Below are 27760 nucleotides of genomic sequence, written 5' to 3' on the forward strand. Positions count from 1 at the left end.
GTCACCATGCATAAAGAAGTTCTCCTTGTGCATGGATTAGAACAATGGAGCAAAGAGTTTATTCAAATTCTTAGGAACATAAATGTTTTCATCACCAATGTGCAAGAGTGCACAATGTGGTACAAAGGGGCCTCGCTTCACTCGCCAAAGAACATAAACCCACAGGAAGAGATTGAGAAAGAAAAGGTCTGGATGTTGATCCAAAACCATGAGAAGCTCGCCCCATTCATTAGCAACATACATGCCTCATATGCACAGTTGTACAAGATTTTGGATGTCATGGTGAGAACGCACAAAATCCCGTCAATCTGTTCCCCCACCAAGACTAGACTCAAAAACCAAGTTTGGCTAGATATCGATGGGTACATGGAGCAGCTAAGGTCAGTGGCCACCAAGGATGAATTGGAGTTGAGAGCATATAACATGTAGGAGTACATTGGTGGTCCAGTCATGCTAAACACCATGTTGCACATGCTTCAAGATGAGTTGGATACAAGTTCCAAGACCATATACCCAGATCTTATGGAGGGAAGAGTCCGCTATCAGAAAGACACCATCAAGTAGCTTAGGGACATTATCACAAAGTACCAATCTTGGCATCAATATGTGACTGATAAGCACCAAGTGGAGGTTTCTGAGTGGGTCTTTCCCCAAACTTCAGAGTCATAGTGTTTGTCTTGTTAGGCTGTCTCTAGCCTATTTTTTCTTACATGGGTACATGTGGAAAATGTAATATTATTTGTAAATATGTTGTAAGTGAAATTCCAAGTGTCATTAGTGGAATTTGAAAGGTCATTATGTTATGTAATGAGTTATTTGTGAAGAAGTTGAAGAGTGATGAGGGTAGTCAAAGAGTCACAAAAGGGAATGTCAAGGGTCACCCCACCCTTTGTTATAAATATAACCTCATAACTCATAGAAAAATATTTTGGGAGCCAAGCTTTTGGGTAGGCTTAGGATTAGAAAATGCTTGGGAATATTGTGACGAACCTTGGCTTCTCCATAGCATAGAGAAAGTATACTTCTTTGGAGGACTAGGTATTCTTGACTGTAATGTTCCACTATTGGGGCTAGTGGTCATCAATGTTGTATGTATGGATGGAACTTTCACTTATAATAATAATAACAGAGCCAACACGCTTTCATGCATATGTTGTTATTGTATTTGGACTATTTTGGTTTCTTTAGAAATGTATGTTTTTCAACTTACACATTTTCTTATGAACTACTTTCTATGCATTTGTACGGATCCTGTTGAATGTGTGTTTTTGTATTAACCCATCACTTTAATTTGTGGACTATCATGCATTTTATCTTGTGATGTCATTCCTCTCATGTGTTCCTTTCAAGGAGTGTACTATTTTTGGCTTCTAAGGGGTGCACTTCCTTTTCCCCTATGTGTGCTACAACCATCATGCATCACACTTAACTCTCCGCAGGGTCACACACTTTCTCTCACCTAATGTTATCTTACTTACCTCTGTGTGCTACTGCAGTAATGGCATTACACTACCACCCACTACTGGGATTCCTACTCCAAATAGTTTGAGGTCTAGATGGGACTTCATATCGGGGAGATTGTCTAAATGTTGGCGGGTCCAACAGTGTCAAAATTTCTGGTGCTATAAGGAGGTCTAGATGACAAGATGAGCCCTTGAAGTTTGTTTTGAATTTCTGCACATCTTTCATGACTTATGTCCAAATCACAACCCCAAAATGTTTCTCTAGATTTGTTGATTTTGATGTACCAATGAGCGTTATAGATGACTTTTTCCAAATATAAGCTCAATGGTGATAATGGAACTCCCTTATTCAGGAACATAGTTGCCTTTGCTAGCTTCTATGACAAACATGATGTTCCCTCAAACGACATTGGCTGTGGGTTGTTCACTTTCACGTTCGAAGGGAATGAAAAGAAATGTTGTCACATATTTCCCGTAGCCTCTATACACTCTTTTTATAACATGTTCAGAGAATTATTCCATGCTTTCATTATTTATGATTGCAAAGCACTTAATAAAAAAAAAAATTATGAAAATCACCTGACGAATCTCTTTAGCATTTTCATGATTGTTTTCTTCATTACTATTATGAATTTCCTGAGGATGAAGTTGACTAGAAATTTTTGGAGGAAATATTTCAGTATCCTGTTCACATTTCTGAGAATGCACATAAGTTAGAATATTTCCAACCTCTCCCAACATATCTTGGTGTTAGAGATTCTAAATTTGAGATGAATAAGGTTCTTGTCTCAAGTGACCCTCCGTCGCCTTCTCATTAAGCAGATCTAGCCCCATAGGTCGAGGTGTGAGAAGTTGAGCATCCACCTATTGATATGTCACCATCTCATCTTACCGCACCTGCTTAGGATTTCTATGCAGATTTGGCTAGCAAGCTTGATGGTTGTCATGTGGTTTCATCTCCTCGGCCTTCATCCTCTGGTTCCTTTGATCCTTTGGATTTGTGTGTGTTGTGTTCATCCATTCCAGATTCCACATATGATGTTCATGAGGATAAAATTTTGGACAGAGTTGGTGTTCAACAACCAACCTATGCTATGATTTTTTTTATGAGTATTTGTGGGAGTTTGAACAAGAATCTACAATGGAGGATGACCTCCTTCTATCCACACCTCGTCTAGTTTATCCTGACATCTTCCACAATTCTTCTATTTATGTTTCATCTTGTGAAAATTCATTTATGAATCTTTTTATTTCAAATCATTCATAGAACACATAGGAAGTCAATCTTTCATTTGATAGTGGAGAGGACAAATCTCTCTTCTCTGATCCTCCCAATCACTCATCTTACATTTCCAAAAACATAGTGGGTGAAACCTCTAATTTTTCATCATCCCCTCTTTATCATTCATCAAATCATGAGGATGCCTCCATCCATCATCTTGAGCTTTCTGATTGTGGTTGTCACGATCTCTTCATTCATTCATCTGATCACGATTCTCATTTTTCTATCATTGATATTTGTAAGCCATCGGTCTTTGATGATCCATCTTCTGATGAATTTGAAACTCCTCAAGTTGTTGAGGAACTTTTGCCCAAGCTGATGGTTATGTTAGGTTTTTGTAGCCTTGAGTTTAGGTCCACTTCTGATCAGAAATTTGTTAATTCTCCCCAGGCTCCTCATCACTCTATATTTTACATTGAAAATCAATCTGTTTCATAGTTTTTTCATCTGCCAATCAGAATCACATGATCCTATTGCTCATGCATTGGAGGAGTCATACATAGCAATAACTGTTGTGAAACAGAAGTTTTCTTCTTTCTTTATGTTTTCTCGTATTTCAAGTTTGAAGGTGTGTACATGCTTGTCTCCCACACGCAATGTGACAGTACACCATCATACATCAATAGAGTGCATTTCATGTGCTTTCAAGCTCTACCTTTTTGTGGATGCATTCAAGCTTCAAATGTTTTGGTTTACATTATTGTATGTTTCTTGCTTGCTTTATTTTCATATCTTTATTGTCAATGATGCTCTCACCTACATGGGCCAATCAATGTGTCGATGACTACACTGGAAATATCACTTTACATGAGCTAGCCTGCTCTACTTAGGTTAGGGGTAGGAGTTGTGTTTTATTTATTGATTTTATTACTTTATTTTCCCTTGTCTTAGTTCTAGCCTTTGCTTATTTTCTTTTTCACCCATAGGTAGTTCCGCATGAAACCATTTTTTCCTCTTAGTCAAGTAGGGTGAAATCAAAGAGGAACTTGTACAACTATCAACACTTGGTTATCTGTCTATTCCCTCTCTTTATGTGAATCTTCCCTTTTCTTCCAGTCGATGATACCATAATGGAAAATATATTCCTTTAAGAGATATTCATGGTGAAATCACAATGCTTGCACTCTGAACTATTACCACCTACTCTAATATGTTTTCTATATTCGTTTAACCCTTGTGAACTTAGTTAAGTAGAGTAAAGAGAGGAGGAAAACCTTAATAAGTATTTCAGAGATATATATAAATATCCTTCTCTGAAGGGACAACCTCTTCTGCTCTCAATAAGATGGGATCCCTCTTCTGCCTCATGAAATAAATAAGTGCCTATGCATAGTTCTTTGAAAAAAAATGGAAAATGAAAAAAATAAAATAAAAGGTGAAACAAGAGAAAGCATTTTTGCTCAGAGAGGTGAAGAAAGTAACTCTGCCAAGGTACTATCAAGGCTCATTGGAAGCCAAGAAATGATTGTGTTCCTGAAGTGACTCCATAGGGGTATTGTCCAAGCTTGCTGGAAGTAGAGCAACATCGAAGATTAAACTAAAACTCTAACAGTCTATATTACTTTTGCATCTATATACCCCTCATCCCCAATCGAGCAAATCGGTTTTACTTGTCTTGGTATGTGTGTTGCTAATAAGGAGAATGGTAGGGACTACATCTTTAACTCAAGCTAGTGAAGAAGCTATGATAATCAAAGAACTGAACAATACTTATGGAAGAGTTCGACTGTTGGGACAGGGTCCCCTACAGGTCAATTTTGGGGCAAAAGCCCAAGCTTTGGGGTAGAAAGCCCAAGTTTTTGTTACGTAAAGTGTAAATTCTATGCAAGTTGTGGTTGCGGAGTGCGTAGATAGTAAGTGTCATAAAGGGATTTGCCCTTCTTTTACGTAAGTTGTGTCGGATTGTATAGACCTACCCATGGTCCATGGACCATGGGATTGTATAAAAAGGAGAGTCTTAGAGAGTATAAGGCAGTAGATAGTTGACTTTGATGAATGTAATGGGTCATTAGAAGTGAAGATCGAAGAGCCTTAGAGTAGAAGAGAGGCTCTGCAACTATGTGCACAGAGGCCTAGAGTAGAGTCCGCAGTTGTGTGCACGGACTGGTGAGCTCCAATATTGTAGCAATAATGCTACAACTCCTGGGGCTTCCTGTCTCTCATTTTATCAACCCGGTAGTTCGTACAAACTTGGAAGCGACGGTGCTATATGCACAAGTACTAGCTCTTGTCGCAGCTGTCACTTGGTCAGCGGGCACAAGTCCGCTAGGGCTCAAGCCAACTTCTATAGGCTCACAGAAGAAGCTTTATCAATGATGGATGAAAGCTAGCTCAAAGGAGACTAATCTACCTGACAAAAATGAACTGCAAGCAAATCAAAGCATGTAAACCTAGGAAACCCTAATTTAACTAGTCTAACCTCTATAATGCAAAGAATGTGAAGGAAACTTCTACCAATGCTGCTGTTACCTCTAATAAGTGAAAATGCATGGATCTAAGCTGCTTGCATCATAAAAGACATGTTTTTGTATTTTTCCTTTAAGTGTGTGGAATGATTGTGATTGTGTGCTAATTAGGGTTTGGTTGTGCAGATGGAATGGAGAAGGAAGGAGAACGTGGGACAGGTTGGGAAGGCTAGGAGAGGTCCCTAGGGATCCTTAGCATCCATCCACAGAGGTTCCTCACATTCAGAAGCTCAGCAACCGAGTGAGTGGCCTCCTACAGGATGTCTGCAGGGGATCCTACATGATACTTAGAGGTTTCTACAGGATGTCTATAAACTGCTACAGGATGACCTACCGTGAGTGTTTGAAGAGATGGAGGAGTGATGGAATGGTAGGGGGAGATGTGCAAGGTGGGAATGAGGCTGGTGATGGCTCTAGAAGTGGAGGAATGAGATGAGAAATGAGTGTAGGGAGTAGGTTGGAAGATAGAGGGCTAGGTCAACAAAAGGCTAGGAAATGAAGTTACGTGAGGAGTGGAAGGCTTTGGGAGATAACAGAGCGGGGTAAAGGTCGAGGAGATGTGATGCATGCGTGATCAAGATGGAGAATGAAGTAATGGACGAGAGAGGGCAGTGCAAGTGAAACGAATGCTTATGACTGTTACCAAACCGAAAATGCATTAACCTAAACTACCTGTGCTTGTAAATTCAATGAACAGCAATCCAAAACGTGAAGGAGAATGTGCATGAAGCTGTGGTAAAGGAGCGTGGTGCAGGTGTGAATGACAAGGAAGCATCTAACATAACGTGACTGTGTTTGCAGTAATCATGAGATAAAGAAATGCGTGTTTTTGGTGGTTAGTCATGGACTGCACCCCAATCCCAAATGAGACGGCAGTGAGCCTTAACAACCCTTTTTGTTGGAGCTCCAATGGACTATATCTATCCTCTGCTACACTAAACAACTGTGAACAAACTCACCATAAGCAAATCCTATCTAACTCGTGAAAAAGACCAACTTAACAACCTGTAATTCGAATTGCATGTGCAAATGAAAAGCTCAAAGTGCTGAAATGAAATGGAAACAACACTACAGCAGAGGGGATCTATGGCTCTCAGGTTGGGCCCTAACCTGAGAGCTATAGTCTCCTTAAGAAACTCAGAACTAGATCACAAACTGCCTTCTTTATTCATAATCTGATGTTATGCCAAATTGGCTTACAAAAAGGAATGAAAACTGAACTGTGCTCCAAAATTACAATAGCAATACGAGAGTTTCAACAACCTATCCAAGGCTAAGGCCTCTATACTTATACCAAAACGATGATCCAACAAGTGTCCTTGATTTTAGGAGCTCAGCCGTCCAACTAGAGTTTAACTGCTGATCCTGTAGGACGGTCATAACTGCTGTTCCTGTAGAGCAGTTTATAACTGCTGTTCCTGTAGAACAGCTGGCTACTTCTTAAGCTCGGAGGGGAGATGGATTGGAGCTCGGAGTTCTTGGTGGGAATCACGAGGAATGTCCCAAGACCGTGGACATCCTCTCCTAAAAACCAGCAGTGCCACCTCATTGTCTCTTTATCTCCTTTTCGTTGTCTCTTGCTCCCTTTTAATGCCAAAACCTGGAATCATAATGCATTAGTCACGTAGATAAAGTGCCTACCCTTCTTCCTACAAACAACATGAATAAACTAAGAAATGCATGCATAAGCAATAAAAAATGAATGGTTTGAGCAAGTAGAATAGGCCAAAATGAGCCCAAATTGTACCAAAATTGGGGCTCATCATCACCCCCCAGCTGAACCATTTGCTCATCCTTGAGCAATTTTGCCCCAGCTCCTTGTCCTTGGCCGAGAGCTGGGGCCCAGAACTTGCTCCTTCTTCTCTACTTTTGGGGCCTCCGTTTTCTCTGCCTCAGGTGGAGACGAGGGTGGTGCTTCTTCCCCCTTTTTCATTTCCTTGAGCCGGGCTTCAGAAGGCGACTGGCCTATTTTTCGCGTCCAGGAAGTGACTTTTGGGCTTCCCTTCTCAGGGGTGGCCTGTGTTTTGGAGGGAGTTCTTGTACTGGGTGAAGTAGGGATGTCTCCTGAAGTGGGTTGGCTGCTGGGTGGAGGCTGCGACTTGTCTGTTTTCATTCTCTGACTCCTCCTTGCTTCGGAAGGTAGAGGGATCTCCCTCTCTCTCTTTTCTTTGGGTTTTGCCGGTGTGCTGAGGGCAGCCAGTACCACTGCCGCCTCCTTTTCGAGGATGCTAGCCTTCTCTTTCTTGTGCTTTGCTCTCTCGGAGCTCCTTGTAGAGGGTCCCTCCTCCTTTGGTTTCGGGCTTCCTGCAGAAGACCCTTCCTTCACTGGTTTTGGGCTCCCTGTAGGAGCATCTTCCTTAGCTCTTGGGCTTCCTGTAGGAGCCTTTTCTTTTAGCACGTCTGGGCTTCCTGCAGGAGCTTTTCCTTTTTCTTTCGGGCTACCTGTAGAAGCTTTTTCCTTTAGTAGTTTTGGGCTTCCTGTAGAAGCCTTTTCTTGAATTTTTGGGCTTCCTGTAGAAGCCTTTGTCTTTGTTTCCAGACTTCCTGTAGAAGTCTGTTCCTTAGTGATTTTCGGGCTTCCTGTAGAAGACCCTACTTTGTCCACTTTCGGCCCTCCTGTAGAAGACTCTTTCTTTACGCTCTGTGGGTTTCTTGTAGAAGATCCCTTCTCTGTTTTTGAGCCTCCTGTAGAAGCCTTCGTCTGCTTTCCTGTAGGCGTTGTTCTGGGGCTTCCTGTAGAAGCCTGCGTTTGTTTCCCTGTAGATGCAACTGTCACCACCTTTTCTTGCTTGGCTGCATGGATTTTGCTTTTGGCTTTGACTGCAGGAGCTGACGAGGTGCTTGGGCTGACAGGGACCACCTCCACTTTGTCCATTCTGCTTTTCATCCTCTGTTCTCTTGCTGTCAAAACAGGTGTGTCACCCTCCTCTTCGTCTTCCTTTTCTTCTTGCTTCCTCTTTTGTTCCTTCCTCTGCACCGTGGCAGGGGTCTTCTGACCTGGTTCCCTCTTTTCTTTGGCCACTGCCTCTTTGTCTTCACTGCTGGAGGGGCCACTATCTTCGACCAGCATTTTGATGTCCCCATCTCGTGTTAGATTTCTAAATGACTCCCAGGAGAGGGGAATTTTATAGGAGTGCAGTGCATCCTCTACAAGCAACTTGATCAGCCCATGGTGTGCCACCTGATCTGGGACGCCACCCTTCAGCTTCTTAGCACATTCCATTAAAGATTGCAACAGGAAATAAGGAATGCTTAATTTCTTTTCTACAGGAAGCTCACTTCGGTGCCTTAACTCGTTCAGCAATTGGAAATGGTACCCGTAGATGATGCTATAGCGCCCCTCACATGTAATATATTTCATAATCTGCAAGCTGACCTCGTTCCAAGGTGGTGTCAAACTATTCCTTCGTACTCCATTCTTATCTTCAGAGAATTCTTCCTCAGGTGGAAAGAATTCCTTCTTCGCTTGCTGGCTCTGTTTTCGTTCTTCTTTATCCCACGGGAGACCCATAGGAAGCTCAGTGATTCTACTGATGGACTGCGGGGTTATCTTGAGGCTTAGGCCTCTGAAATTGACTGTGGCCAGCACCTTGGATTTTGGCCTCAGGGCCTGCAAGAATTCCTCGGCCACTTCCTCATCGTAGCCCTGTAGTTTATCACAAAAAGGCATCCATTGTGCTCTAGTGAAGAGCTCAACCACTGCCGGATTTCTTCTTAGTGTATTTGAATCGGTGGGCTCTCGCCTGATAAACCCACCAGGCATGATGAACACAGTGGTTTTGACCAAAGGCGGTAGATACAAAGGAAATTCGGTCTTATAGACAGAGCATGCAATGAATTCTCAGAACCACAGTCTAATTATACCTCTATCCTGTAGAAGCGATAGTATGGGCACGGCAATCCAATATCTTTTATGACCAGACTGTGAATAATGACCTTTTCACCTTTGAAAACCAATTGCGGAAGGAGTTTCAGGGTTACCTCTTTTCCGCCACCTTTTTTACGTGAAGACTTCACCTTCCTGTAGAGACTGCTTTCTGTAGATACTGCTTCCTGTAGGACTGCGTTCCTGTAGAAACTGTTCCTGTAGGAGCAGTGCGCAGACTTCGGGGGGAGCTATAGTTGGACAGCGGTCGAGAGGTGCCTTACCAGCGTTCAGGTAGCCGAGAGCTTGGCGTATCAACATGCAGAGGTAATCAGAGGAGCTACTCGAGTTTTGAAGTGAGGTTGATGGATATACACACTTAATCGAGCCGATTAGATTTTGAATCGGCGCAGCTCGTGGTGCGGGGGGTGAGCTGTCCCCGCCGGACCGTTGGGTGACGTCACCCATCGTCCGCCTGCACATTCGCTTGTTGCCGCATTCATTCCCACAGATCTGCCGCCACCCTTTTCGGTTAAACTCGTTTCACGGTTGACGGGACTAATCTTCACGTGCGTGCTACGTGTGTCTTTTGTCGTGGCTGCCACCTCATCATCTGACTATCCTTTCACTAGCCGATGTGGCCAGTCAACTGGCCTTACGGCCGCTCAAACATTCACCTTTATGCCATGCAAAACAAATCAAAGTAATATCCATGCGATTTGACGGAGAGAAGGATTAGAACACTTACCTGCGCGCGGCTGCACATGATTTCCAGTTTGTGGACGATGGATTTACCTGCTGCACGCGGCTTACACAGACCCGGAGGCACATGGCTACCGGTTGCTGACGCTGGAGTGGATGGTTTCGCGTTCATGCGCCCGTGTTTTATCTCGAATGGCAGTGCTGTGGACGGTATTCACTCGAGCAGGTTGAACTGTTACAGGGTCCCCGCGAGGGGTCTTGTCACAGTCCTTTCTCCTTGGGTACATGCTGCATGTTGGCGGTTCTCACTTCTTGATCACAATCCCAGCGCTTCTGATGCATAACGTGGATGTGGTATGGCTCTCGGTGCTTGGTCTTTCTTTGACAGATGTTTTTTTTACGAGAACTCATTGCTTTGTTGTGCTGCTGCAGGGATCTTGGTTGCATGGCGACGAGGATGGTGGAGCAAGATAATAGCAATGTTCAGGGGTGCCATCAGTGGCATGCATGCGTTCAATCCACTCCTCAGTCGCTAGATCTTCACTTGAAACACATTTCGGCCGTCGCAACCTTCTACAGGAAGTTTCCTGTAGAACACAGAGCTTCCTGTAGAACTTTTGCACTTTCCTGTAGAAGATCCGTGTCTTCCTGTAGGAAGACTGTCTATTCCTGTAGAAAACTGTATCTTCCTGTAGAAGATCCAAATCATGATAAAAATTGCACATACCTTGAAAAGCATTGTTATTCTTGGAGGAGGTGTTGATGACATCCTTTGATAGCATGATGAAGGCCCCTGGCTTGGAGTGGAGAGGCTTCTTCTCCTCCATAGAACATCTGCATGCAAAACTTTTATTGTGCTTATTGTTTTTTTTTTTTTTTTCTCTCTTTTTTTTTGAAAAGATAGCAGGGGCGCCCCAAAGAGGTTTTCACCCTTGCTACCTGCCCTGAGCGCCTCAAAGAGGTTTTCACTCAAGGATCCTTTTTTTTTTTTTTTTTTTAATTTCTTCTTTTTTTTTTTTTTTGAAAGACAATAGGAGCGCCTCAATGAGGTTTTCACCCCTACTGCCTGCCTTGGGCGCCTCAGAGAGGTTTTCACCCAAGGATCTTTATTTTTTTCTCTCTTTTTCTCTCTTTTTTTTTTTTTTTTTTTTTTTTTTCAGGGTATGCCCAAAGTGGAGGCAGAACCCTTCTCTATGACCAAAACAGATTTCTCCATAGTGCTGATAAACTATTGTCTTGAGAGAGGTCTTCTGTAGATCTTCAATCGGTGCCCATTGACAAGCATGGGAATGGCTTCCTCATCAATGGTTCGAATGAGGACAGATCCATTGTCATGGCACTGTTCCACTACATATGGTCCTAGCCATCTGGTTCTCAACTTCCCCTTGAAATCTTTGAATCTGGAGTCATACAACAAAGCCCAATCTCCCGGCTGGAACTGCTTGTCATGGAGATGTTGATCATGCCACACCTTTCTCTGAAGTTGAACCACTTCTGAGTGAAGGAGGGCCTGCATGCGGTGCTCATCCAGTCCATTCAGCTGCAATAACCTTTCTTGTTGTGCATGGCTGAGATCTAGGTCCAGCTGAGCTGCCATCCACAAAGTGTTATACTCAAACTCAATGGACAGCAAAGCTTTCTTCCCATAGACCAGCTCATAAGGTGTGAAGTCGGTGGTGGTCTTCCAGGTGGTGTTGTAAGCCCATGTGGCCTCAACCAGGCGATCTGCCCAGTCCTTTCTGTTGCTGCTCACCACTTTGGTCAAGATCCCTTCTAATGCTCTATTGGTGACTTCCACCTGCCCATTTGCTTGAGGGTGATAGGGGGTGGAAGTCCTGTGCTTGATCTTGTGATGAGCTAGAAGATCTTCAATCAAGTTGGATGTGAACTGGCTCCCCTGATCGGTCACCAGCTCTCTTGGGTAGCCAAATTTGTAGAAGATGTTCTCTCTTAAGAACTCGACCACCTTCTCTTCTGTTGCTGCTTTGATTGCTTTAGTCTCTGCCCACTTTGTCAAGTAGTCAGTACACACAATGATGTAGGACCTCTGCCTCGAAGAGGGATTGATGGGACCCACAAAGTCCATGCCCCACTTCTTAAATGGCTCAAGAGTCACTTGAGGTTGGAGAGGCATCTCATCCCTTTGGGTTGGTTTCCCCATCCTTTGGCATTGGTCACACTGGTTGACATATCTTCTGACATCTTGATGAAGTGTGGGCCAATAGTAGCCTGCCTGCAGGATCTTGAAGGCAGTTCTCTTTGCTGCAAAATGTCCCCCACAAGGCCCATCATGACAAGTGAGGAGGATGTCAAAGACTTCCTCTTCCCTTACACAACGCCTTAAGATCTGATCAGGGCCAATCTTGAACAGGTTGCCCCCGATCCAAGTGAATGAGGCACTTTTTCTGATGATTTTGCTCTTCTCTTTTGAAGAGAGGTGCGGAGGGAACTGAGCTGAAACAAGGTGGTTTGCTATATTAGCAAACCATGGAGAGAGTACTGAGATAGCAAACAGATGCTCATCAGGCATCTGGTCATCCACCGTCCCATCTTCACCTGCAGACAAATCCAATCTAGATAAAAAGTCAGCAACAACATTCTCTCTACCTGGTTTATCAACAATGGTTAGATCAAACTGCTGCAATAAAAGTAACCATCTAATAATACGAGCATTCACATCGGGTTTATTCATCAAATATCTAATAGCAGCATGGTCAGTATGTACAAAAGTCTGGTAACCAGTAATATAATGTCGGAACTTGTTCAGTGCATGGACCACAGCTAAGAACTCCTTCTCGGTTACAGTGTAATTCAGCTCTGCTTTGGACAAGTTTTTGCTAACGAAGTAAATGGCATATGGAAGTTTTTGCTCAACTTGTCCTAAGGCTGCACCTATGGCTTTGTTCGAGGCATCAGTGTGGATGTGGAAAGGTAGGGCCCAGTTTGGACCTCTCAAGATTGGTGCTGACACCAACTTGTCCTTTAACTCATTCAAACTCCTCTGACAATCGTCAGTCCACTTAAACTCCACATCTTTTGCCAACAGACCAAACAATGGTGAGGCTAACTTGCTGAAGTCCTTAATGAATCTCCGGTAGTATCCTGCTAATCCCAAGAAACTCCGGACATCCCTTACTTTTTGAGGAGGTGGAACCCTCTTGATGAGAGCAATTTTGTTAGGATCCACCTGTAATCCTTGGCTAGAGATGGTATGGCCTAGCACGGTCCCTTCAGTCATCAGGAATTCACATTTTTCGGGACTGAGGGACAGGTTCATCTCAATGCATTTGGTTAGGACTTTCCTCAGATTGGACAATGCTTCCTGGAAGTTGGCCCCATAAGGAGTAAAGTCATCCATATAGATTTCCACTGCATCATGGACCAGCTCCGAGAAGATGCTTAGGACAGCTCTCTGGAAAGTAGCAGGAGCATTGCATAGCCCAAAGGGAAGGACTCGGTAGGCAAAGGTACCCCAAGGGCAAGTGAAGGTGGTCTTATCTTGGTCTTCCGGGCTGATTTGGATTTGATTGTACCCGCTAAACCCATCCAGGAAAGAGAAGAATTTCTTTCCTGCCAGTCCATCCAACACTTGATCTATGAAAGGTAGAGGGAAATGGTCTTTTTTGGTAGCTTTGTTCAGCTCACGGTAATCTACACAGATTCTCCACTTCCCATTCTTCTTGGGAACCAACACTAGAGGGGACACCCATTCACTATCTGAGATGGGGTAGAAGAATCCGGCATCCAACAGTTTTTGCAATTCTTCCTTGACAATGTTTTTAAGGGCTGGATTCATTCTCCTCTGAGCTTGCCTAACTGGTTTACAGTCCTCCTTGATGTATATATGATGAGTACAGACCGAGGGATGGACTCCTTTCATCTCCTTATAGCTCCAAGCAAAAGCATCTAGGTGGTTGGCCAACAGGTTGCACAGCTCCTTTTCCTGAGAAGGAGATAGGGAGGAGCTGATTTTCAATGCTCTCTCAGGGCCGAACTCCACACTCTTAACTCTGGGAGTGACAGGATTGGTTGTACAAAGATCCACTAAGGTGCTAGCTTGGGCATCCTCCACCAATTTTTCTAAAGGTAGTGCACTGGTAGGTGGGTTTTGGATCAAGTTCTCGATCAAATCATCCTCGGTTGGGGGATTTCTTCTATTGGTTTCTATGGTACACAGAGGTGCTGAATACACCTCGTCTTCTTCTCCTTCTTCCAACCAGAGTGGTAAGTCATGCTCCAAAGAGGGTTGGGCAGGAGGGTATAGGACAAGTTGCTTGGACATAGGACCATTTTTGATGGTCATATTTCCGGCACGACAACTGATATAGGCATCTGCAGTGGCTAACCAAGGCCTTCCCAAAATGAGGGGATATCCAGTAAGCTTTGCCTTTGGTTGCAGGACCAGGCAGTCTGCAGGATACTCCCAAGAGTCAATAGAGACCAAGACATCCTCCACAATCCCCTCGGGAGTCACAGTGGAGCAATCTGCTAATTGCAGTACTGTCGAGGTCTTCCTCAAGGAACCTTGAAGATTGAGCTTGAGCATGGTATCCCTGGTCATTACATTAATGGCAGCCCCCAGATCAATCAGGGTGTGGGGTATGATGGTGCCATTGATGTGGACATCTACTACAGGACTTCCAGGATCTAAGTACTTTGGGCAGATGACTTGTCCTAGCATAAGGTCAGACAGTTGTCCTATGACATTGATAATTGAAGCATCTTTCTTCCATCTGCCTAGATGCTTGAAACACTTCTCCTTAACCAGCTTGTTATAGATTGGCACATCCTTGATGGCCTGGAGAAGGGGTATCTTCACACACAACTGCTTGAGCTCTCCCAGAAGCTCATCTTCTTCCGGGTTGGGTTGTGTGGTGGCTGTAAGTCTCTCAGGAAAGGGTGGAATAGGCTTTGGTTCACTTTCCTGATGGTCTTCCTCATCCTCTGGGGGAGGAGGTTGGCGATCTGGAAGAGTCTTTCCAGATCTAAGATTGATCTCCTGGATCTCCACAGCATAGGTAGGGCATGAGGTCTCCCTAGTATATACCTGCTGAGCCTGTCTATTGTTGGGGTTCGGGTTCGGTTGAGCAGGCATTTGAGGTTGCCTTGGAGGAGCAGGAGGTAATGGTTGTGGCTGAACTGGAGGTGGAGGCAGAATGGCGGGAGGAGTGTTGTACTGGGGCCTCCACCCCGACTGAGGTGCACTCCATTGAGGCTGTGACTGGGCATGTGAGTGATATGAGTGAGTAGTGGGTTGAGTAGGATACTGAGGTGGATAAGACCATGGAGGAGGCATGGACCAAGAAGGATGAGCAGGGGGACCCCAGGAAGGCATAGGAGTCGATTGGTTGGGGTTGTAATAGGCTTGTGGTGCCCCTTGCATTCCCTGCTGATAGGGTCTAGATCCTTGTGGTCTCCTTTGGTTGATGAAGTAGAGAGGTTTAGTGGGGGCTTCAGTCCCTTGGTACATGGCTTTAAACCCAGGTAAGGTGGGACACTGATTGGTAGGATGGTCCTCCTCACAAACAAAACACACTTCAACCGAATGCAATGGGCATTTGTTCTTAGGATGTCTTCTTGTGCACCTAGGGCAGAAGACAGCCAGGGCTCTCTCAGCTTCTTCTTTCTTCTGCTGGATCCTGAATGTGTCCAGCTGCATGGCAATGGTCTGTCTCACCTCACTCTTAAGATCTTCTAATTGGTTTGTAAACTCATGTTTGGAGAAAGGGACACCAGTGGAGAGGAGATTTCCTCTACCCCGTTTCCTAGCTGCCCTAGAATGATTTCTAAACACAGTTTTGATGTCCTCATAAGGCAGTTGGTAAATGTCCCCCCCAGCTAACATGTGAAGGGTATCTATGAGTTCTTCAGGTACTCCTCGGAGCAGAACCAACTTAAGGGATTCAGGGTCAAGTGTGCACCTGGCCCGCTTGTAACTAAGTTGGAACCTTTCCTCATAATCCTCTAAAGACTCATCATTTCCCATGGTCATCCGAAAGATTTCCCCTTTCGTTTCCTTGGACCTACAATAATCCCGGTACTTGGTGTTGAAGGCTTGCTGCATCTGGGCCCATGTGGTGATACTATTCCCAGGCAAACCCATGAACCAGCGTAATGCTGCATCCTTGAGAGTGGAAGGGAAAAGTTTTAGCTTTTGTTCATCTTCAGTATAGTCATAGGTTCTACAGAGGACAGCAAACTCAAATAGGAAGGTATCAGGATCCTCAGTGGTCAGTCCATGGAAGTGAGGCAAAGCAGAGGGGCTAATGTTTTTCATTTTCATCTCTCCATTGGTCTCTCAGATGGGGAAAGCTCCTTCTATTCTCTCATCTTCTCTATTGTCAGCCATAGCTTCGGATGGAGTGGTCTCTAACTCTTCTTCTTCTATAGGGTCTTGGTATATCTCAGGATGTTCACCTATAGTTTCCTCTGGATCACTGTCGCCACCGAAGAGTGAAGGGTGACTAAGTGATGTGGTGGGGGTGTTAGGTAGGAATTTGCCTGATCTATCTCGGTTCCTATGAGGCATGAAATGGAAAGGACTTTTCTTTTTTGAGTGCTTTTGCTTTTTCTTTGGTACCTGCAAAACTGAAACAAAGTGATCTACAACTAACTATATTGCTCAAATGAAATTGCAGAATTAGAAAGCTAATCTAGGAAAGCGAGAAATACTAGTCTATGAAAGCAGGAAATGCTAATCTATGAAAGCGAGAAATACTAGGCTATGAAAGCAGGAAATACTAAGCTATGAAAGCGAGAAATACTAGGCTATGAAAGCAGGAAATACTAAGCTATGAAAGCAGGAAATGCTAATCTATGAAAGCAGGAAATGCTAAGCTACTTTTGCAGAATGGAAACGAAATAAACTACTGAGCAGAAGTAAGAGTATGAAAGTAGAAGAAAAGCAACAATTACTAATACTCTGACGCTTCCCCGGCAACGGCGCCAAAAAGATGGTGAGCTACAGTATTGTAGCAATAATGCTACAACTCCTGGGGCTTTCTGTCTCTCATTTTATCAACCCGGTAGTTCGTACAAACTTGGAAGCGATGGTGCTGTATGCACAAGTACTAGCTCTTGTCGCAGCTGTCACTTGGTCAGCTGGCACAAGTCCGCTAGGGCTCAAGCCAACTTCTATAGGCTCACAGAAGAAGCTTTATCAATGATGGATGAAAGCTAGCTCAAAGGAGACTAATCTACTTGACAAAAATGAACTGCAAGCAAATCAAAGCATGTAAACCTAGGAAACCCTAATTTAACTAGTCTAACCTCTATAATGCAAAGAATGTGAAGGAAACTTCTACCAATGCTGCTGTTACCTCTAATAAGTGAAAATGCATGGATGTAAGCTGCTTGCATCATAAAAGACATGTTTTTGTATTTTTCCTTTAAGTGTGTGGAATGATTGTGATTGTGTGCTAATTAGGGTTTGGTTGTGCAGATGGAATGGAGAAGGAAGGAGAACGTGGGACAGGTTGGGAAGGCTAGGAGAGGTCCCTAGGGATCCTTAGCATCCATCCACAGAGGTTCCTCACATTCAGAAGCTCAGCAACCGAGTGAGTGGCCTCCTACAGGATGTCTGCAGGGGATCCTACAGGATACTTAGAGGTTTCTACAGGATGTCTATAAACTGCTACAGGATGACCTACCGTGAGTGTTTGAAGAGATGGAGGAGTGATGGAATGGTAGGGGGAGTTGTGCAAGGTGGGAATGAGGCTGGTGATGGCTCTAGAAGTGGAGGAATGAGATGAGAAATGAGTGTAGGGAGTAGGTTGGAAGATAGAGGGCTAGGTCAACAAAAGGCTAGGAAATGAAGTTACGTGAGGAGTGGAAGGCTTTGGGAGATAACAGAGCGGGGTAAAGGTCGAGGAGATGTGATGCATGCGTGATCAAGATGGAGAATGAAGTAATGGACGAGAGAGGGCAGTGCAAGTGAAACGAATGCTTATCACTGTTACCAAACCGAAAATGCATTAACCTAAACTACCTGTGTTTGTAAATTCAATGAACAGCAATCCAAAACGCAAAGGAGAATGTGCATGAAGCTGTGGTAAAGGAGCGTGGTGCAGGTGTGAATGACAAGGAAGCATCTAACATAACGTGACTGTGTTTGCAGTAATCATGAGATAAAGAAATGCGTGTTTTTGGTGGTTAGTCATGGACTGCACCCCAATCCCAAATGAGACGGCAGTGAGCCTTAACAACCCTTTTTGTTGGAGCTCCAATGGACTATATCTATCCTCTGCTACACTAAACAATTGTGAACAAACTCACCATAAGCAAATCCTATCTAACTCGTGAAAAAGACCAACTTAACAACCTGTAATTCGAATTGCATGTGCAAATAAAAAGCTCAAAGTGCTGAAATGAAATGGAAACAACACTACATCAGAGGGGATCTATGGCTCTCAGGTTGGGCCCTAACCTGAGAGCTATAGTCTCCTTAAGAAACTCAGAACTAGATCACAAACTGCCTTCTTTATTCATAATCTGATGTTATGCCAAATTGGCTTACAAAAAGGAACGAAAACTGAACTGTGCTCCAAAATTACAATAGCAATACGAGAGGTTCAACAACCTATCCAAGGCTAAGGCCTCTATACTTATACAAAAACGATGATCCAACAAGTGTCCTTGATTTTAGGAGCTCGGCCGTCCAACTAGAGTTTAACTGCTGATCCTGTAGGACGGTCATAACTGCTGTTCCTGTAGAGTAGTTTATAACTGTTGTTCCTGTAGAACAGCTGGCTGCTTCTTAAGCTCGGAGGGGAGATGGATTGGAGCTCGGAGTTCTTGGTGGGAATCACGAGGAATGTCCCAAGACCGTGGACATCCTCTCCTAAAAACCAGCAGTGCCACCTCATTGTCTCTTTATCTCCTTTTCGTTGTCTCTTGCTCCCTTTTAATGCCAAAACCTGGAATCATAATGCATTAGTCACGTAGATAAAGTGCCTACCCTTCTTCCTACAAACAACATGAATAAACTAAGAAATGCATGCATAAGCAATAAAAAATGAATGGTTTGAGCAAGTAGAATAGGCCAAAATGAGCCCAAATTGTACCAAAATTGGGGCTCATCACGGACCCCTACAGATGAGTGCGTAGGGTAGTCTTCAGTCTGTAAGCAAATCTGAAGTATCAATGAAGAGATTATTCCAAAAATATCTGTGTTTTGTCAATTTACTTCTGTTATGAATGAATGTGTTTATGTTGTGATGAATATTATGTTTATGATCTAATATTGTCTTGATGAGCAACTCTACATGGATTGCATCATTATAAGAACGCAAGTAATATCTATTTACGTGACGAATATCTTAATGCATGTTAAATCTATCAGACACTTAAGCTGATCTAGGTAATAATGACTTAGGAGTAATTACAGAGGCACGTAAGTGGTGGATTTACTTGTTTAGGGTCTGTGAAAGACAATTTTAGACCTTCACGAAGAGCTATAGGCTGATAATAGGAAGTTATATAGATAAGCCTTAAGGGCTTATTGATCTGCATGAAGGAAGGTTTAGGGCATAAGATGACATCATAATCATCTCTGGGTGCGGAAACTTGGTTCCAACACCCCCCCATACTCCTTCAGGTGAGACTTTAGTCTGCGCTCCACGGATTGATGCTGAAAGGGCCAGCATTGTAGGGATTTGTTTGGAAAACATAACTCTGAACTTGGGTTAGGACCCACTAATCCAACAAATGGTTCCATTATTGAGACCAGGATCTGCATAAAGAGATGTGTGATGTCGAATCATGGGAATCCAACAAAGAAAGAAATTGAAGACTAGTTGGATAGAAAGATCCACGAATTCGTGGCGCAAGAAAATAGAAATCTGCGATCGATGAAAGAACAGTGGTTGGATAGGTACTTGTGCACAGAGATCCATGAAATTTTCTTTTGTTCCTTTGCAATCGAGGTATATGAGTGGATCACTAAATTAGCGAATAGAGAGGGAAGGTGGAGGCTTGATGGTTCAATAATGTGGACCTCGAAGTTAGTGCAAATATTGGAAGCCTCTAAAGATAAGATTGCACGCACCATCAATCACTGGATTTATCGCATCATCAGATGGTTTGTGAAAAAATTTGCAGTCGATACATCAGTCAGCTACAACAAAGAAGAGTGATGCTTCTTCAATGGAACGCGAGGTAAGTATTTAAGATCTTTGAATACTTGGATTAAATTCTCTTCTATGAAAAGTGGGTTATAAAATTACCTTGATATTTGGAGCTACGTGAATTGGAAAGTTATTCAGGGATAGATGGGGAATAAGACCTGACTATAGCCTACTGATTGAGCCTCCTCTGAGTGACGACGAAGAAGTAGCATAGGCTTCTCCGCAGAGCACTATCTAATTAATAAGGAAAGGGTTCCTATGAATACCCTATCCTCCCACACCACCTCCATCTTCACCTCCACTGCATACACCTTCGCCTACACCGCCACCACCTCCACAACTATTCAATACAACGAATACAATGAAGTTGCCTATTTTTAAGGACTTGGGAAATGAGGACCCAGACCAATTCTAGTTCATTGAGAAAGCTGTATGGAAAGCCCAGAACATTATAGATGATCAAATTAAGAAAGCAACATTGGTTACTACTTTACAGGATCGTGCACTAACGTGGTACATTAAGTAATGCATTGATAACCTGACAGCTACATTGGCAGATATTCATACTGCACTGAATGAGGAATTCAACAGACCTAAGTTTGAAGCACAACCGATCGTGGGATTCAAGAAGATCATGATGAAGCCTAACGAGACACCCTGGGAGATGGATCAAATATTGAAATGAAAGATCTGCAAAGCTAATATGAATCTTATTGATGGAAACTACCACAAATGATTTGTGGCTTTGCGATTGCCTCATTTAAGGGTTGCCTTATCACAGCAAAAGATTGGGACCCATGCGGAAGCCTTGGAGATTGCAATGAGATTGCATGAGACACCAATTCAAGAAGTTGCTTCGGGAGTTTAGCAGATTCACGTGGAGTTGCATAATATTTACCTGGAATTCCAAAGTATGAAGAAAGATAGAGTGGCTTAGCCTGAGGTGCACGAAGAAGTTTGGTGTTTGAAATGTAAAAGTCAAGAGCATGATAAAGATCATCGATGTAGGAGGAGCATCGATGCCTCTAAGGCCGGAAGGTCAAGCAGGGCCATGTACAAGACCCACACTGTGGTGTGCTATCTATCAGGTAGCTGGAAAACATGTGATATACAATTGTCACTTGATACAGAAATTTGTACAGACACCGCAACAACTCTTCTCCAAATTTTACAAATCGGTGGGTCATGATAAGCATAACTGCTGAAGTTATGAGTTGATGATGGATAGAACGCCCATGTATCGGATGCAGACTAAAACTCAACCTCTAGATCAAGGTGTTGTGGGAGTGTGAGGAGGATATCAGGGGCACGGATGAGGCTAAGGTGGAGGAGGACCTACGAGAGATAAGGAACAAGTTATTTGCTACAACTACGAAGGACCAGGACACTACGCATGAGAATGTACGAACCCGACACACTTTTCATGCCAATAATGTACTCAGTTTGACCACGTGACAGAAGACTACTTGATATTAATAACTAAGATGCACAAAAAGGGGGCCAACCTTAGAATCCTACCCAGAACCTGCAGATGATGAGGGCCAAACCCCACAAAGAGGATCCTACTATGAATATTGTGTTGTGTAGTGGAATGACAACTAGTGAAGATAAGGGGAAGAAAATTGAAGAAAGTGAATGGGTCCGCAAAGCTCCAAAGAAGGAGGTTGTCTTTGATCTAGAATGTGAAAAAGAGACCTTCATGGAAGTGAAGAAAAGTTTCATTGAGGCTTCTACCTTAGGAAGTTAGGATAAGCAATCTGAAGAAATTGACCCATCCATGCTTACTACCTTTTTGGAGACCTATATGAAGCTGCTACACGATAGCAAGGCCGTAAAAGGATTACATGAATTAATCAATAAATGTGCTAGTAAAGAAATACTCCTGAGGGACTGCGCATGGTCACGAAAATTGGTAAGCATAAGGTAAGAATAGGGTGTGAGATGAGGCTCACCTTATAAACAGGAGAGTATGAAATGACCAAGTTATTTTCGATCTTAGGTCAAATGCGAATTTTTTTCCTAAGAAAACATGGGAGAGAATAGGGAGACCTATGCTACAGTGGTCTCCTATTCAATTGAGGATGGCGAATCAAGAAAATATTATCCCCATGGGAGATTGTAGGGAGTGACAGTAGATATTGAAGGCACAAGCGCATTGGCGGATTTTGAAGTAATAGAGATTGTCGATGAAAGCAATCCATACCCCGCACTCCTTGGGATCAATTAGGCTATTGACATGAATGGTGTGATCAATTTGAAGAAGCAGATGATGTCATTTGAAAGAAAATCGCTCCGCATAGTAGTACCTTTGGACCCTGCAGAAGGACCACGCTATATTGAATTGGTCCGCGATTTTGAAAGCGATGATGATTTGGAGAAAATTTATAAGATAACGGTGCGAGATCAAGATTGGGTGAATTCGATAGCTGATGGACATATTGCATGGGGCCACGAAAGCTCCTGCACATCATATTCAAATGAGGAATTGGAACACTGGAAAAATCAATTGCACGAAGTGTCTACGCTACAATGTAACATAACGACCAAATCGCTGTGTTGCATATCCTTCCCCCAATCTCATTATATGTTATAATAGCTATGGACCAATAATATCTTTTCAATGTTTCTAACTTTATTTTGTACACAATAATATAACGCACCACCAATAATATCTTAAAAATCAACACATAAATTTGTAATTAGTGATTGCATTATAAGGTTTCAAGTTGCACATGCATGGGGTTTTTTATAACATAACCAATCTCTTGGAGTGTTTCTTCCTCTAATTTACAAATAATAAGAGGTAAGAAGAATTTCAAATTGAGAAAAAATTTTAGATGTTATTGAATTTGTTCATTTGAAAAGTTGAAATTTAATTATATAAAGTAATTTTGTTATTGAAATTTGAAAAACTTATTAACACAGAATGGTTTGAGGGAAGAACCATAAAGTAAAGGTATCTAATGAAGCAATAACAATCAATTTAAAAGCCATATTCAAAATGATAAGCATAACTTTTTTTAAAATGAAAGTCATGGAGATGAAATTACCTAGGTTGATTGAAGTTGAGGAAGCAACGTCAAAGCATAAAAATAACCCTAAAAATGAATGGCTCTAGATGAAAACTCAATGTATATGCTTGAAAATCATTTTTCCAATCAAATTAACATGTGTTGAGATATGTAAATAAAACTAAAGAATAAGGAAATCAATGACAACGATAGAAGTATACCATGTCATCTTACTTTTAAATATACTAATTTCTTTTTTAACACTTTTTTATAAATATAGATGGAGATTGATATCAATCTTTATATAAGAATTTTCATATTTACTAATTTTGTTTATTAAGATAATCTTTCCAAATATTTTATTCCTTCAATATATTTTTACACCTTTCAAAATAATAACTAATATATTCTTTTATTTTATTTTTTAAATATATGAGCAAAACCTTTTTCCACACATAAAAAGTACAAACTTCATAACTCACACATTGACAATCTAGATATTAAATTCTATTACAATAGAAACTCTAAGAAGACATTTGTATTTTACATCCTTGTATAAAAAATAGTGAAATTAGACCTGATATGAGCATGCAACCTATATTATATAGTTACCAAATTCGGTTGTATCGGCAAAAGAATTTCGAATATATGTGAATTAGTTTGGTTTACTGAATTATTATAAAAAATCGATTCATTTTCTGGTACCTAATTATTACTCCTCACAAGTGAAGATTCGAGATAAAAGTGATTTAATACGAGTTTTAGTGCCACCCAAACCGTAAAAATAACATTAATAAATTGCTGTTTATATTCATAAGAACCCACAGAGCGGTGGTAGTTGGCATGGAAAGTAAAACTAAGAATCAACCTTACTCAGATTATTTGTAGATTTAGTAGATTATGAAATATTTAGCTAAATATTTCGATATGTATTAGCAATTTTTTTTCCAGATAAAATTATTTTGGTATTCGAATCCTACATTTCGTTCTGACTCAAGAAATTCAATATTCTTGTATATAGCAGATCCTAATTATGATCCATTTGGATCAACCCTTCCTAGGTATTACTGGTGATAAAATTATCCACTTTAGTGTTCAAGCTTCTAGACAAGAATTTCATGCAGATGGGAGGATTTACCTTAGCCAGAGCCAGAATCGAGGAAGGAAGACTCCATATGCCATCTCCACATATGATACCAGAACCCACTGCCAAAACCATTACATCTACATTTTTGTGGTTCATCCTCTGCCAAACAAATATAATGGCCATCCCTGTGCACATATCGATGAAAAAGTATCCTCCTTAGTAGAAAGGTATAGCCATCTCCATCGGCAGGGGAATATAATGTGACACTTTTTTGGGTACACGGTCTCTTATCAAGTTGATTACCATGGTGACTACGAAGAAACCATAACAGATAGTGAGGCAGTGGTTGGGAAGGGCACCAAATTCTTCTACGCCTAGGATGGTCATGTTTCTGTATATTATGGAAAAGGGGACCAGATATTATCCCTTTGGATCTCCCACATTGAAGACCTCATAGAATAACCATAAGGTATAGGGTGCTATTATGAATCCCATGGCGGTCCCAATCACTTGACTCACAAAAATAGATCTTGGGGATGATAGGGTCAAGTATCCAGTCTTGAAATCTTGCATTAGATCTGAAGCAGTGGACACTATAGACATCATCACTCCACAAATAGCTAATCCTACCAGTACACTTCCATGGTCCTTCCTTGCCCATGCTCCAAAGATGAAGATGGCTAGTTTCCCATAAGTTGTGGTCAAGTTCCAATCCATGAGCCCACTTCCATATGCATTGCAGAACGCCAAAACTTGTGCCACTATGTAGGCACAAAACACAAAATACCATTTCACAAGATGAAAAATATGTGGGATGACCCCCATCGATATGGAAACAAGGGCCACATACACAACTATGACCACCCAAATGGGTATGTTGTCCTTCATAAACATCTTATTCCATAGCTGCTCATCATAGGGTATTGATGGATCCACTGGTGCCTCATTATTGCCATCATTGCTTCCCCCTGGAAGACCATTTTATGTCCTCATTGTCTTCTTCTGTTAACTATACATAGTGGTCACAGTGATGTACAAAATTTTGACAAAATTATAGTGTCCAACGCCCAATATGAAAGCAATAGACACAAAGGCCTTGTAACCTTGGAGGCCATGCATATGTGTGTCAGCGACAGTGTACCAGTATCCTTCATGGTTATGTATGAGAGACCACATGAGGCCCCAAGAGATGACTGCTCCAAACAATATGGAAAAGTTTACCAAGGGAGGGTAGATCATCCTAGCTCCTACATACATTGTACTAAAGTCAAAGAAAAATCTGCAACATGCCCATTTTTGGTGAAGTTTTCATTGGCTAGTTTTGAAAATAAAGAGATGGAAAAATGTATAGTAATGAAAACACATATTTTTTATCCCAAGCTTCTAATCCAAAAGTAGGAAATTGATCAAAGCCACAATCGTCACCAGCTGTAAAAAACCACTGGAAGAAACCCCAGAGAAAACTTAATGTAAAGTATTTTCTGAGAGCTCTGACTTGTTTCCTGCAATACACTGTAAGGTGAAAAAACCATTGATATGTAAAGGTGAGGATAAACTAGACTTTGTTTATATTCATTTGATCAACTTCAGAAATTTGTAAAGTTTCAATAGTTATATATTCTGACATTGCAATAGCATTACCTTTCCTACTTATCTCCCTGAGGAGTGTTGAATCCATTTATGAGAGTGGTTGTTGTTGTACCACTTGTATAGGTGAGCCTATAATCTATCACCATTATCTAAGATGCAGCCAAGAAAGAATGAAATTCGTAGTCACTGCGAAGAAGCCCAAAAATAAAATACTTAAATCGCTTATATCAAAACTTACACACTCTAGATTATTCCAAACTTCCTTATCTTCTGAAGAGGCACCAATGATAATAGTCCTATGAAACTTATGGTGAAAATAAAACCAATGATCAAACTAAGACTTAGATCTTTGACAGTGTCTAGAGTATTCCCAGGAGTGAGTACCAATTCTTTCTTGCTCATAGGTATATTTTCTCATAGCCAACAAGTATAACCCAAACCCCCCTATCATTATACCCAATTCAAAACACGAAAATCATAAAATAATTCACAATAAAATGTTTAAGACTGAACTCACACATACAATGAATTCCATCCCATAACAAGCCACCACACTGTTGGGAAAGCAGAGGAGACAAAGCATGAATTCACACATAAAACACGAGTTGTGGCTCTTCTATTGATCACACAAAATATGATGATTGCAATGAACCCAGTGAAGGGTATTTATCCTTTTCCAACTAGCGACTTACCTAAAATATCTTGACATGCAACCGCATGCAACCACACACTAGTTTTTGTCTATCACTTGACTTGACTCAACACTCAAACACTCAATCACTCAACCATTCAGTTAACTGACTCTCTATGTTTAGCCAACTCCTCATGCAGGAGTAATTATATTATTTTAACACTCCCCCTTAAATACGATTGCTAAACTAAAACATGACTCATGACAACTCAAACATGCCTATTGGTCTATGTCTCAACTAGGCTTACAACACCCAAGTTTCTTTTATGAAACTCAAACACATCTTTTGGTAATGAATTAGTAAATATATCAACCAATTGATCACTAGATTTACAAGGCTTCAAGTGAACTTCTCCATTTCTCACAAGTTCTCTAATAAAGTGATATCTAGTATCAATATGTTTTCTCTTTTGATGAAACCCACTATTATTGGATAGTGCAATCGCTGAGGTGTTGTCAAAATATATTGTTGTTGATCCTTGTTTTTTCTGCTTGAGTCCATCAAATACTCTTCTTAACGACACTGCTTGACATGCTGCTAATGTTGCTGCTACATATTCTGCTTCTGCTGACGAAAGTGTCACAATGGGCTACTTCTTAGATGCCCATGAAATCAAACCTAAACCAAGATGGAACACATAACGAGAAGTGTTCTTTCTATCATCCAAACTACCTGCAAAATCACTGTCTGTGTAACCAATCAAATCTTTCTTTTCTAGGCTTGCATACATTATGCCATAATCTCTAGTTCTTGCTATGTATCTCAAAATTCTTTTTCTTGCACTCCAATGTATGTCTTTTGGAGTCTCCATAAATCTGGAAATCAAACTCACTCCTTACATGACATCTGGTCTTGTAGCTGTGAGATACATAAGGCTACCAACCAATCTTTTGAATAGATTTGGATTGACATCTAATGCTTCATCATAATTTTTTAACTTTGTACCTGTTGCAACTAGTGTAGGGATAGGTTTGCAATTTTCCATCCTTAATATTTTCAACAAATATTTGGCATATTTATTTTGGAAAATAAAAATTCATTTTCCAAATTTCTCAACTTCTAGGCCAAGAAAATATTTCATGAGACCAAGGTCTGTCATCTCAAATTCTTTCATCATGTCTGCTTTAAATTCATCTATCTGAAAATCACCTATAAAAATCATGTTATCAACATATAAGAAAACAATCAAAATATGTCCATGATCATTTACCTTTGTGTACAAGGTAGGTTCAATGTTGCTTCTACAAAATCCATTCTTGATCATGTGGCTATCAATTTTGTTATACCAAGATCTAGACCCTTGCTTCAATCCATAGAGTGCTTTCTTCAACATGTAAACTTTATCTTCATTACCTTCATCTTCATAACTTGGAGGCCGCTGCACATAATTTTCTTCTTCTAGAATTCCATTCAAGAAGGTTGATTTCACATCCATCTGATGAAATTTCCACTTGTTTTGAGCTGCTATGGCTAGAAATG

The 27760-nt window shown here is 41.6% G+C and overlaps 1 pseudogene; it reads right to left on the bottom strand.

Annotated features, from left to right (window-relative positions):
- Positions 1-27760, bottom strand: part of LOC149249135 (putative metal-nicotianamine transporter YSL7) — a 202873-nt pseudogene that overhangs the window by 14735 nt on the left and 160378 nt on the right.

This window comes from Pinus tabuliformis, chromosome 7 (genome assembly GCF_031772625.1).
Source record: "Pinus tabuliformis cultivar Carrire ecotype Pingquan chromosome 7, CPIR1, whole genome shotgun sequence".
In the NCBI taxonomy this organism is placed as follows: domain Eukaryota; kingdom Viridiplantae; phylum Streptophyta; class Pinopsida; order Pinales; family Pinaceae; genus Pinus; species Pinus tabuliformis.